At 42.6% G+C, this 11,141-nt stretch overlaps 1 long non-coding RNA gene across 1 annotated transcript; it reads right to left on the bottom strand.

Moving 5' to 3' along the window:
- Nucleotides 1–5,456: 5,456 nt before the first annotated feature.
- LOC141278159 (uncharacterized) lies at nucleotides 5,457–10,833 on the bottom strand. The gene is made up of 2 exons (XR_012330475.1): nucleotides 10,552–10,833; nucleotides 5,457–6,122 (listed from the first exon to the last, which is right to left on the bottom strand). It is a non-coding gene; the product is annotated as an uncharacterized lncRNA (long non-coding RNA).
- Between the last annotated feature and the right edge of the window lie 308 nt (nucleotides 10,834–11,141).

Genomic DNA, 11,141 nt, shown 5'->3' with positions numbered 1-11,141 from the left:
GTGAGAGATGTAAACTACTGGGTGTACGACAGGCTCAAGGATGTATTGTACAACACAGGGAATATAGCCAATATTTTGTAATAACTGTAAATGTAAAGTAACCTTTATAAAGGATATAAAATTTTTTTTAAAAAGAAATCATACTTAAAATTCGAAACAATTTAAATGTCCATCAACAGGAAAATGCACATATAAATTATTGGATTTCCCTACATGGGAATCCTACGTAGCGAGGAAAGTACATGAACTAGACAGATCTTTACGTGTCAGCATGGATGAACCTAGCAAAGATAACACTAAGTAAAGCAAGTAACAAGAGAAAACAAAATAGAATACGATATGCAGTTTAAGAATACTTAAACATGTAGCCTACATAGAAAGACATCCATGCCAGTGATGGAGACCAAGTTCAGAAGAGTGGTTACCCAGGGTCAGCTGGGGAGTGGCTGTGTTTGGGAAAGTGGTCACACCAGAGACTCTTCAACAGGAATGGTAATGTTTCACTTCACACGCTGGCTGGAGGACGGAGGAGTGTCTGCGATGTCATAATGTGAGCACGCTGCATGTAAAAGCCATTGCTGACCACATCTAGGGGAACTGATGCGTGGGAGCTGGTAGTGGGTGGAGGCATCCAGAAGGTGGTGGTAGAAGAGGAACGTTGTACACGTAACGCCTAAGGCCTGACCAGAGGACGACCACTGCTCTAGAAACTGGACACAAATCCAATTTCTACGGCCAATCTTAGAAGACAAACTGAGGCATATTTAAAATTTTAACACTTTATGTGCGCAAAAATAGATTCAATTCACGCAGCCACAAAGCGGAAGAGGTGAGGAGCACTCCAGCCACAGGAGCTGCAGAGATGTTTATTTTAAAAGGGCAGAAGCAAAGCAAGGAAACGAGTGATTTGCTATGGCTTTAACGCCTAGTTGGTGGTTTGTGACTGGGTGTCCTCAGCGGTGTTCGTCACCCTGAGGCGCTGACAGGCTTAGATTTGGGTTGGTTTAAGTAGGCGGCCGCATCGCTAGAGCCACCGCAGGCTAACGGCCTCCTTGCAGGGTTAATTTACTAACACCAATTGTCTGAGTCCTTCCTCTTACTCAGTCACTTCACTTCCTACGCCTCACTTTCTCTTCTCTAAAGTGGATATTCAGTAGTAAATTCTCTGTGGAGGTGTCAGTACAAAACAAAGTGATTACTAGGAACCACGATCATGTCCTGAATGCACGGAACACGTCACCGTTTGCCAACCACCGTGTCAAGTCAGCAGAAACGACAGAAATTAAGAGCTCTCCGCAGAAATTCACACACCCGTGCACCAGGTAAGGGACCACAGGCAGACGTTCACTCAGCCTTTCCTGCGTCCCTCAAGGAGTTCACGCTCTCTCCTGGGCGGGGCGAGCACAGACACTTTGCGGGAGTTTAACTACTTTTAAAATGCGCTGATACAACCATGTCTCACTTTTGTTTGGATCAGTCAGCAAACGCTTTTCGGAAACCCCAAATTCTCCACACCTCCTACCTTTTGCGCTGCCGTAGTCTCGAAGCTGCCGACACCGCTCCTCAGGCCGCGTCGTCATGGGAGGCGGGTCTGCGTGCGGACGCACGGCGAGCGCGCGGAAGTCTTCGAGCTCCGCCCCCACGGGCCCGCCCGGAGGCTTAAACCGCAGCCCCGCGGCTCGGGAGGCAGTTGATGCCCGCGCCAACACCAGGCCGCGCGTGGGCTCCGGAGCGCGGCATGGAGGCCCCGGCCTAGGTGGGGCCCGTGGCCCTATGTCTTCTGGCTGCTACGCCGGTCCTGCCCACGATGCGGGGCCGCAGCCGCCGGGTCGCAGCCGCCGGGCGGTGGGCGCCCGAGGGGCTGGGAGGCGAGCCGGGACCCACAGGCGGGTGTGGGCATCCTGTCTGCAGCCAGCGTCCCCGAGGCCGCGCTCAGGCCATGAACACTCGGTGAAGCTGCGCCCGGACAGCACGGCCGACTCCTTCTCGCGCTCTGGGGCCCTGTGCGCGCTGCAGGACTCGGTGCCTCTGCCCTCCGTGCGGGCTTCCCTGAGGGAGGGCCTGCTGGACTTAACGCCGACCGCCTCCGCGGGGGTAGACTGGGCGCTACTCCTGAGCACCCTCTGCCCCTGATCTGTATCCAGAGCTTCTTCCAGCCACGGCTTGTCGAGACAGGTTTGTACTTCCCGCTTCCAGGGGCCCTCGTGTGGGCGCTGAGAAGCGGGGTATTAAATGGTTAAAGGTGGAGGGTGGGCACTAGACCCGATGCCCAGTGCCCGGATGTGCGTGCACTAGACGGGGCGTGTGGCCTAGGACTCCTGCCAGCTCGGTGACCCCGGCCGGGTGCCTTAAGGCTTCAAGGTCTCAGTGTTCTCATCTGTAGCATGGGCTTAACAGGACCCAGCCTCCGTGGCGGTTACAAGGATGCACTGTGTTAATGCTTCTAGACTCTACAAAGTAGAACACTTAGCACAGTTTGGAGTATCGTTAATTGTTGCACAGATGTTACCTGGTCTGTTGAATGACTTTGCCTGGTACACACCAAAGCGGTTAGGAAATGGATATATCCCAGCTTCATTTCGTTTCCATTCAAACAGGGCTCAGGAAAAAAAAATTTTTTCCAATAGGTGTATCATATATAGTGGAAAGAGCACCGGTGTCAAGGCAGCTTAGGGTTTGAATTCCAGGGCTGATGCTCTCTGTGGCCTGGACAGGTTTCTTTTGCACAATCCCCACACTTGTGAAATGACATTAAAAACCACTCTTTCTGTGGGTTCTTAGAATTAATTAAGCAGGTTATGTGTGTAAAGTATCCTGGCACTTGAATGAGTTGTCAGAACCAAGGGCTGCTGGAGACGATGCTTCTGCCCTAGGTAATCTTCCCTTCTACTGGGCAGCAAGTAAACACAAGCACAGGAGTCAGTGCTCTGGAAGAAGTGAGTTCTGCTGCTACAGAGCACAGAATCTCTTTTTTCTTTGATTTAATTTTTATTCTATATTGGAGGATAGTTGATTTACAATATTGTTAGTTTCAGGTGTACAGTAAAGTGATTCAGTTATACATATATCCATTCCTTTTCAGATTCTTTCCCCGTACACTTTGTTACAGGATATGGAGTAGAGGTCCCCGTGCTATGCAGTAGGTCCTTGTTGATTATTTTATATATAGTCGTGTGTATATGTTAATGCCAAACTCCTAATGTATCCCTCCCCGCCATCTTTCCCCTTTTCAGAGCACAGAAACTTGGAAGGGAAAGTTCAGGGTAGGATTCTTGGAGGAAGTGCCGTCCTTTCTAAGGATATGTAGAAGCTCCTGGGGTGGCAGGAGAGAGCAGTGTGTGTTGAAGTTTGAGAAATGTAAGAAAATATGGCAAAACTAATGTACAGGACTGGAACTCAGGGTTTGGGAAAGAAATGAGAGTCGATACTGAAAACTTAGTGGGGCCCAACAGAAAGGCGCCTTGTTTGTCCTGTCAGAAGTTTGGATGTTTATCCTGAAGGCTGCGGGAAACACCAAAGAACAGTGATTTGGAATTCTGGTTTAGAGGCTCACTTGGACCTCCATGTGGAAGGCAGTTGATTGGGTGCAGGGTGAATTGTAATCTAAGGGTCCCACTTAAGTTATAAAAGGTGGGACCGGGTTTTGCAGATCTGAGAGAGAATGGGTGAGGCCTGGTGACCAGTTAGAAAAGGGAGGGCAGCAAGCGTGGGTGACAGTTTACAGCTGCATCTTTTTGAGAGATACAGAGCACAGTAGAAAGGGATTGGGTGTGGCGAGAGGATCTTACTTCATCTTCAGTGCTTTAGAGGGGCCTGGTAGATAGGTCTGGGCCCAAGGCACAGATGTGGGCTTTTGGGAGGACAGGTGTTTGAAGGCATGGTAGAGACTTAGGTTATCCACAAGAATATCCAAAGAATCATAGGTCTGAGAGTTTTTTTAAGTGGGTATATTTGAGGATGTTTATAAGCTGAGAGAAAGTAGCCAACAGAGGAAGGGTGTAAAGATCTAGGAGAGGAAGTGATTGTTCATTTGTTTTTGAAAGCTGAACACTTATCGTGTGCCTGGCCCGTTTCTAGGATCTGGGGTTCACACCATCTGTTATCTCTTCTGCAAGGACAGTTCAATTCATGCCCCGGTGAACAGAAGTCAGATTATTCTTTGCATCCCATTCAGATGTAAGAACTGTTTTGTACCTCTGAAGGGAAGCAAGCTCTATCCTTTGGTCACCTGCTGATGATAATAGCATTGGCTGAGACCTGACCATTTACAACGAAGGCACTTCTGTAGGTAATAAGTTCCAGGAGGGCCCGAACTGAGTATGTCTGTTTCAGCATTTAGCATGGTTTAGCATCTGAGAGGCCGGTACATTATTGGCATATAGTAGACTTAAAAATGAATATTTGTGGATTGTCTGAATGAGTAGATGTGTGTGATTCACCTCCTATTTGCAGGTCCTATGCCCTGCAATGGATTTTCAGTGTCAGGTTGTGAAAGTATTTATGACGGGGATTGGCATTGTTCCCTATCTAATGGATAAAGATTACACATGAAAGGACTTTACACTGACATCCTAAAAGCCTCATAGGAATTACTTAACAAAAAAATAAAATTGGATTCTGTATAATTTCTAATTTGTAAGCTGGCCAGAACACTGGTATTTCAGCCAGTCCTCTGGTAGTTCCGATGACGTCCCCATGATCACCCAGGCATAATCAGAATGGCTTTAGGATTTGGGAGCCAAAATGTTCCTCAGTATTTACGGCTTTGCTAGTCCATTTTCGTAAATGGACTATTGAAAAAATAGCTTCAGACACAATATGGCATTTTATGATTTAGCATGAAATCTGAGAAATATAGAGGTTATCGGAAGCCTGCAATGGTAACGTTCCCTCTGCTATTGAAGTTATTGTCTTTAAACAAAGATTCTACATCACTAATGCTATATATATATATTTTATGATATTCAGGTTAATTTCCAATTCTAAGGAAGTAATTGGTTGGTTGGTATGAGAGATGGTGTGGCTTCCAAAGGTGAAAAGTATTATTTTGTTGTAATTTCCGGCTACCTAAGGATGGGAGAGGCCCAGGACACTGCAGTCAGTATATTATGTGGAGCAGGTTATATTGTGGTTTATTTATGAAGTTTTACATGTTTATTTTCTTCTTTGCGGTACGCGGGCCTCTCACTGTTGCGGCCTCTCCCGTTGAGGAGCACAGGCTCCGGACGCGCAGGCTCAGCGGCCATGGCTCACGGGCCTAGCCACTCCGCGGCATGTGGGATCTTCCCAGACTGGGGCACGAACCCGTGTCCCCTGCATCGGCAGGCAGACTCTCAACCACTGCGCCACAAGGGAAGCCCACATGTTTATTTTCTATGCAAGTTTGTGTGCTCCTTTTTGAGTTTTGGTAGATAAGTGTTTTGTAACTTTGGAATACTTGGAGTTATATATATATATATATATTTTAATGTAGTAGTTAAAGCCGTGGAGAGTGTACTAGTCTACCTAGGTTCAAATTCTGGCTTTACCCTATGACTTCCCTGTGGCTTCCTCTGCTCACCTATTAAAAAGGAGGATAATAAGTCTGCTGTGGTGAGTTACATACTAAGTGCTATTTAAGCATTTGCTATAATGATCGTGTATACTCGAAGGCAAGGAACTTGCCCCTTGATCGTCTCTGTATTCCTAGTGCTTAAGAATTCCTAGTGCTTTCCTAGTGCATTGTCTTAGGATAGAGATAGCTCAGTACAGTTCTTCTCACTATAAAGTACTGTTACGTTGAAAGTCTTTGCTTGTGTACTAACAATCTATGACATATCTGCTGAGGACAAGGAAAGGAATAGTTTTAAAACTGCAATGGATAACAAAAGATTGTATGATGTAACGCCTTTATTATGTAATTATAAAACTAACAAATGATCATGGTAGAAAATATGAAAAACTCCTAGACAAAAGAGAGATCAACAACATTTGGAGTAACTTTCAGAGTGTAGAGTTGTCCATGAATATTAGTGCTTTCATATTTTCCAGGACTTTAAGTAGACTCTGCTTCTTAAGAGTCTATTCATGATATTTTACTTTAATGATGTTTTCATCATGGGGACACACACACACACAGAAATCTGTTAAAAAAAAAAAAGAAAGGCATGTAAATCACTGATGTTTCAGATAGCCACATGAAATAAAGTGAGAAAGGTCAACAAGCTGAAAGAATGTGGAGTAGCATCTCCTTAATTGCTTACATAACTCTGATAATTACCTCTTTGTGGATAAAGTAATTAATGGGGAATCTAATTCAAGAAAAATGTATGAACTTCAAGCCTTCTCAAAGCCAAGTATTTCTTTCCACAAAAGGTTACTTTCCACGGCCGTGCTTCCTTATTACCAGACAGGGAAAGAGTATTGTATGGCAAAGGATCTTCCTGAAGGAGGGTGCTTCCCACACTGATTGTCATAAATGACTTCGGAATTACTGTTGCTGTATTACCAAAATCTTAAACTAGGATATTTTTGACAAATGCGGTTCTTAGTTAATTTTTAGAGCTACAAACTGTCAGATGGCTCTGAAATGACAATTGTCTGGCTATTCTTCAGGGTGATCACAATACGGTAATGACCTTGAGGTATCACTAAAAAGCAGGAAGGTGTGAGTCTTCCTTTGGTTCCAGAGTGAAATGCGAGTTGGAGTTGGAGTTGGAAAAGAGGCCCACAACCAAGTGATAGAGAAGGAAATGTGAGGTCATTGGTGAAAAACCAGGTTGAAGTTAAGGTGAAGAGGCATGAGGAAATGGGCAACTGTTCCAGTATTACAAAGATCATCAAGAAGCATATCCATGAATGTGGTTTGTATTGCAATCTGCTGAAAAAGAGACAAATATCCTGGCCCGGCCTTCATGGAGATTATGTTTTATTGATTCTGATAATAGATTATTGTTGAAAAGGGCCTCCTATAAATTATAACCATGCAAAGGCAGCAAGATAATTTATTTTTCTTTATGTATGTGTTTCTCATTCCTACTCACTTCTATCTTAGGGGAAGAGAAAATCACACACACAAAAAAATGTCAATTCTCAGCTATTCCTTTTCAAAATAATTTTTTTTCCAAATTCCAGTGGAGGCAATAGGTTAACTGTTAAGATTTGTAAGCCTCAAAAAGCTAGATTTTTACAAAGTGTAGCCAAATTCCATTCCATAAATAATAGCTTTGGAAAGAATATGTGGTGATGCAAAGTTGGAAAAAGCTGGTTTTCCTTCCGTGAATGGCTTCACTGTGTTGGGAGAAGAGGCAGAGAAGAAATCAAAGTAATTAAACATGGGGTGAGTTTTCCTGATAGGGGACTCTAGTGCTTTAAAATAGACTAGATAATCCTAGGGATAATCTGAGGGTAGAAAAGACCAATGCCTCATTTCCAGTCTGGTACCCTGGAAGAAAACAGTGTATTTCCTTTGAGGTCTTGAGAGGTTTTTCTTCTGCTTTGTTTTGGTTTTGGTTCATTTTGTAATCAACCTTATTAAGGTATCATTTACATACAATAAAATGCAGACATTTTTAGTCAACGGTTCAGTGACTTTTAATTAATGTATACATTTGTTTAACTACCACCCCCATAAAGATAGATAACAATCCTAAAACCCTAGAAAGTTTCCTCCTAGGCTTTTGCAAAAGTATCCCCATCTCCCACCCCAAGGCCACCACGGATCTGCTTTTTATCTTTAGAGATGACTTTTGCCCAGTTTAGAATCTCATGTAAGTTGAATAATACAGTAGGTGCCCTTCTGATCTGGCTTCACTTGCTCAGCATATGGTTTTTGAGATTCATTCACGTTGGGATGTTTTAAACCAGGACTTTAGCCTGGGTGGCTGATGTTGTCTGAAGGCACCTATAGGTACACCTGAGTCTCTGGCATTGTCACTGTCTGTTCTTGGCTCAGTATTTTCAACTTTACTAAGAAGCACAAGGTTGAAGTAAGGAAGATCATTGTCAGTATAATGGAGGTGAAGTGGGTTCTGTTATATAATATTCTCAGCAAAAATTGACCTGCTTGGAATCATTGTGTTGATAATCGACAAGGATTCTCTTCCTCCAAAAGCCTTGATACTACATAAAACTTCTAAAGGACGCTGTCCTAGGACCCTTCTTTTAGTTTTCATATTTTGGGAAACATTTCTGGAAAATTCAAATGCTCGCAACCTGAAAGAAGCAATTATTCACCTGAAGGCTAACTCTGCTAAAGTTGAGTTGTCCGACCTTTACATACTGATAGAACCCAAATAGCCTTGCAAAACAATGCTCTCTTATTGGGTATAAGCATATAGATTGTTTAAGATGGACGTGTATATGCAGTAAAGTGAAAAAACAAAGAATCTTTGAGTTTCCCTTGCTTGGTTTTTTTTATTTTTTCATTTAAGTTTCTATAGCGTATGCTAATAGTTCAGGGAAACCTCAGGTTAGTTTTAGGTCCACTCTTTACATAAATGTTGAAGTACTCCATACCCACCTTTTTTCTACCTTCCTTCTTGTCTTCCATCTTTCCTTTCTAACTTCTTATAATCCATTATACTTAATCCTGCATTTGCTGAGGTGGCAATTAGTGTAGGAAAATACTGTGAAATTTTGCTGTTCAGAATGCCTGTTGACCAAATTCTATACTGAGAAAAGGTCTGAATTTACCCAGAGTAACCCTTTCTCAGCGTCTTTGAATAAACGCCATAGAAAGTGGGCTATATATAATATCCTGACAGGTATGTAGAACTCATAGCAATTGCCCTAAAGAGCTTACCTAGCGTAGATGCATATGAATGCATTTAATGATTGTTTTATTGGCAGCAGTGCCAACATACACAGTCTGTTTGGTTTTATATCATTCTCATTACCTGCTGTTTACCACTGTATACATTGCTAATGGCGTGGTTTCTATGGCTTGTGAATTTCACGGCCAAATAATATGTAATTTATTGCACACTTCAGTGTAGAAGATGGAGACTCCATAACTTTTCGTGTGCTCTTTGCCCCTTTGGAATGTATTACACTGAGATCAGGCAAAGTAATAAATGTATTTCAAATGTGCGTGATAGCTAAACATCAATTAGGACTGATGGGCAATATTTCTGCTTCCAGCAACATAACGGTTTTTAAAGACTAAGCCATTGAACGCGGAGTCACTGAACATGGGACTCAGTTCACTGGGATCCTTCTTAGAAAAATAAAGGACAACTTGGATTGGATTTGTGTGGCTTATTCAAGTAGTAACTAATCAGCTACATCTTGGTAAACTTAATTTGTCACAATCGTTTGGTATTTTATTAACTCTCTTCCCCTTCTTCCCCCGACTCTCACGAGAACGGATCATGAGTATCTTAAAACATACTAAGTCATCTTCCATCCCTGTTAATCTAACTACAAACGCACACTTTCCTTATCCAATGTAACTTACTGTCTTTTAGAGTGGCTGGGGTTTTAATTCTCTACAAAATTAAAACCAGCAAAGAGAAACATTTTCAAGGAGCCACCACATTGTAGCGCTTTAGAAAGAAGACTTTAGAATTAAGGGCAACTATATCATTTTATAGCTAAAGCACCTGAGGCCTAAAGTAGGAAGGTAACCATCAAGGTCAGGGAAGGGGTGGAAGATCAGGTTTCAAGCTAAGGAAGAGTCTACAGGGACTCAATCTGAGCAGGTCAGGAAACTGAAAGGAGACCACAAATGTTCTAGGAAGGCTGGCATCTGGCCTCCAGTGTGGGCATTCAGACAGGGAGTGGGCCCGGGGGGAACTGCGCTTCTGCAGTAGGCAGAGAAGTCCACTTCCTCTCCGGAAAGTGCCACTGACATCAGGGAGTTGAGGGGAAAGAGCAATGAATTCCAGTCCACCTGAGAAAGAAGGCCAGTCTGATTAACTCTGAATTTAGGCTTATTTCAGATACTTCTTGAGAAAGAACTTGGACAAGAGCAAGTCCCACGCAGCCTCTTTTAAATCCATGCCCAGTATTTTCTGGTGGAGCTGCTTAAACCCTCCAAGTGACTCCAGTATTTTAATTTCACTCTGTATTTAATTCCGACAGTTCTATGATTGACTATTTAATGGTCAAATGAGTAGGGTCACAAAAGAGTGTGAATGTATTTTACAGGATGAGGATGGGCGGAGTGGAGCAGTCTGGAACAGGACACCAATAAAAAGGGATCTTGGTAAAGAAGAACGTCTATTAGAAATGGAGAGGAATTCGCAAGGAAATTAGTGCCTGACACCACGCCCTTCTCTCTGCATGTTTAGAAGCTAGTTTCTAATTTTATTTTCATAGGAGATGTGCCTGTGATGAATTGTCCTTTACCTCCACACTATTTATCACATGGACATATTGTGAAGTTTGTGTGAGAGAAAGCAAGTATTAGAATGTGTCTTGCAAGGAGCTATAAACACTTCCTGGAACAATCTAGGGTAGAAGGAAAAGGAAAGGAAGGTGGAAACAAAGGAGAAAGACAGCTAATGATGCTGGAGTCTCCCGCTGGGATTTGTGGTATCTCTTTTTGAAACTAAGTACAGAAAGTCAGACCTTGAGTGATTGTTTCTTGATCACGGTTTGTTTTCATTTTTGTTCTTTTCTTGCTCTCTCATCAGTTACTCCAGCCAGTGCCAAGTCATTTTCAGTTTCAGTAAGCATGCCTGTCTTGTTTCCATTTGCATTATTCATGCAAACGTTGATTGAACTGATGACCCCGAGTTATCACGGAAATAAGTGGATAAAACTAAATAAAATCTAACAGCACAAAAGAGTAATAATAAAATATATCAAAAATTAGAATGCATTAAAACAAATGGAAGAAGAAAAAGTAGTAAAAGAAATTTAAGATCTCAGCATTGCTTGAGAAGCAGTAAAAGAGCTAATAAGTCATGGTACATGTGTAACTGCTACTTGTGTAAAATTAACAAGCTAATATAAGGGAAAATGGAATTTGAAGAAATCTCAAAGGAAGAAATAAGAGCAAAAGGAACATAACAAGGTGGGACAAAGAGTAAACAAGGAGTAAATGGTCTGTAAGAAAATACATTAACTGTAAATACTCAAATTAAAGGACAAGGATTATTGAAACAAACAAAAAACATAATTCTATGCCACCTACAAAAGACAAGAGTCAGATTGAA

Source organism: Tursiops truncatus, chromosome 1, assembly GCF_011762595.2.
Source record: "Tursiops truncatus isolate mTurTru1 chromosome 1, mTurTru1.mat.Y, whole genome shotgun sequence".
In the NCBI taxonomy this organism is placed as follows: domain Eukaryota; kingdom Metazoa; phylum Chordata; class Mammalia; order Artiodactyla; family Delphinidae; genus Tursiops; species Tursiops truncatus.
This window is presented reverse-complemented; position numbering and strand designations above follow the sequence as displayed.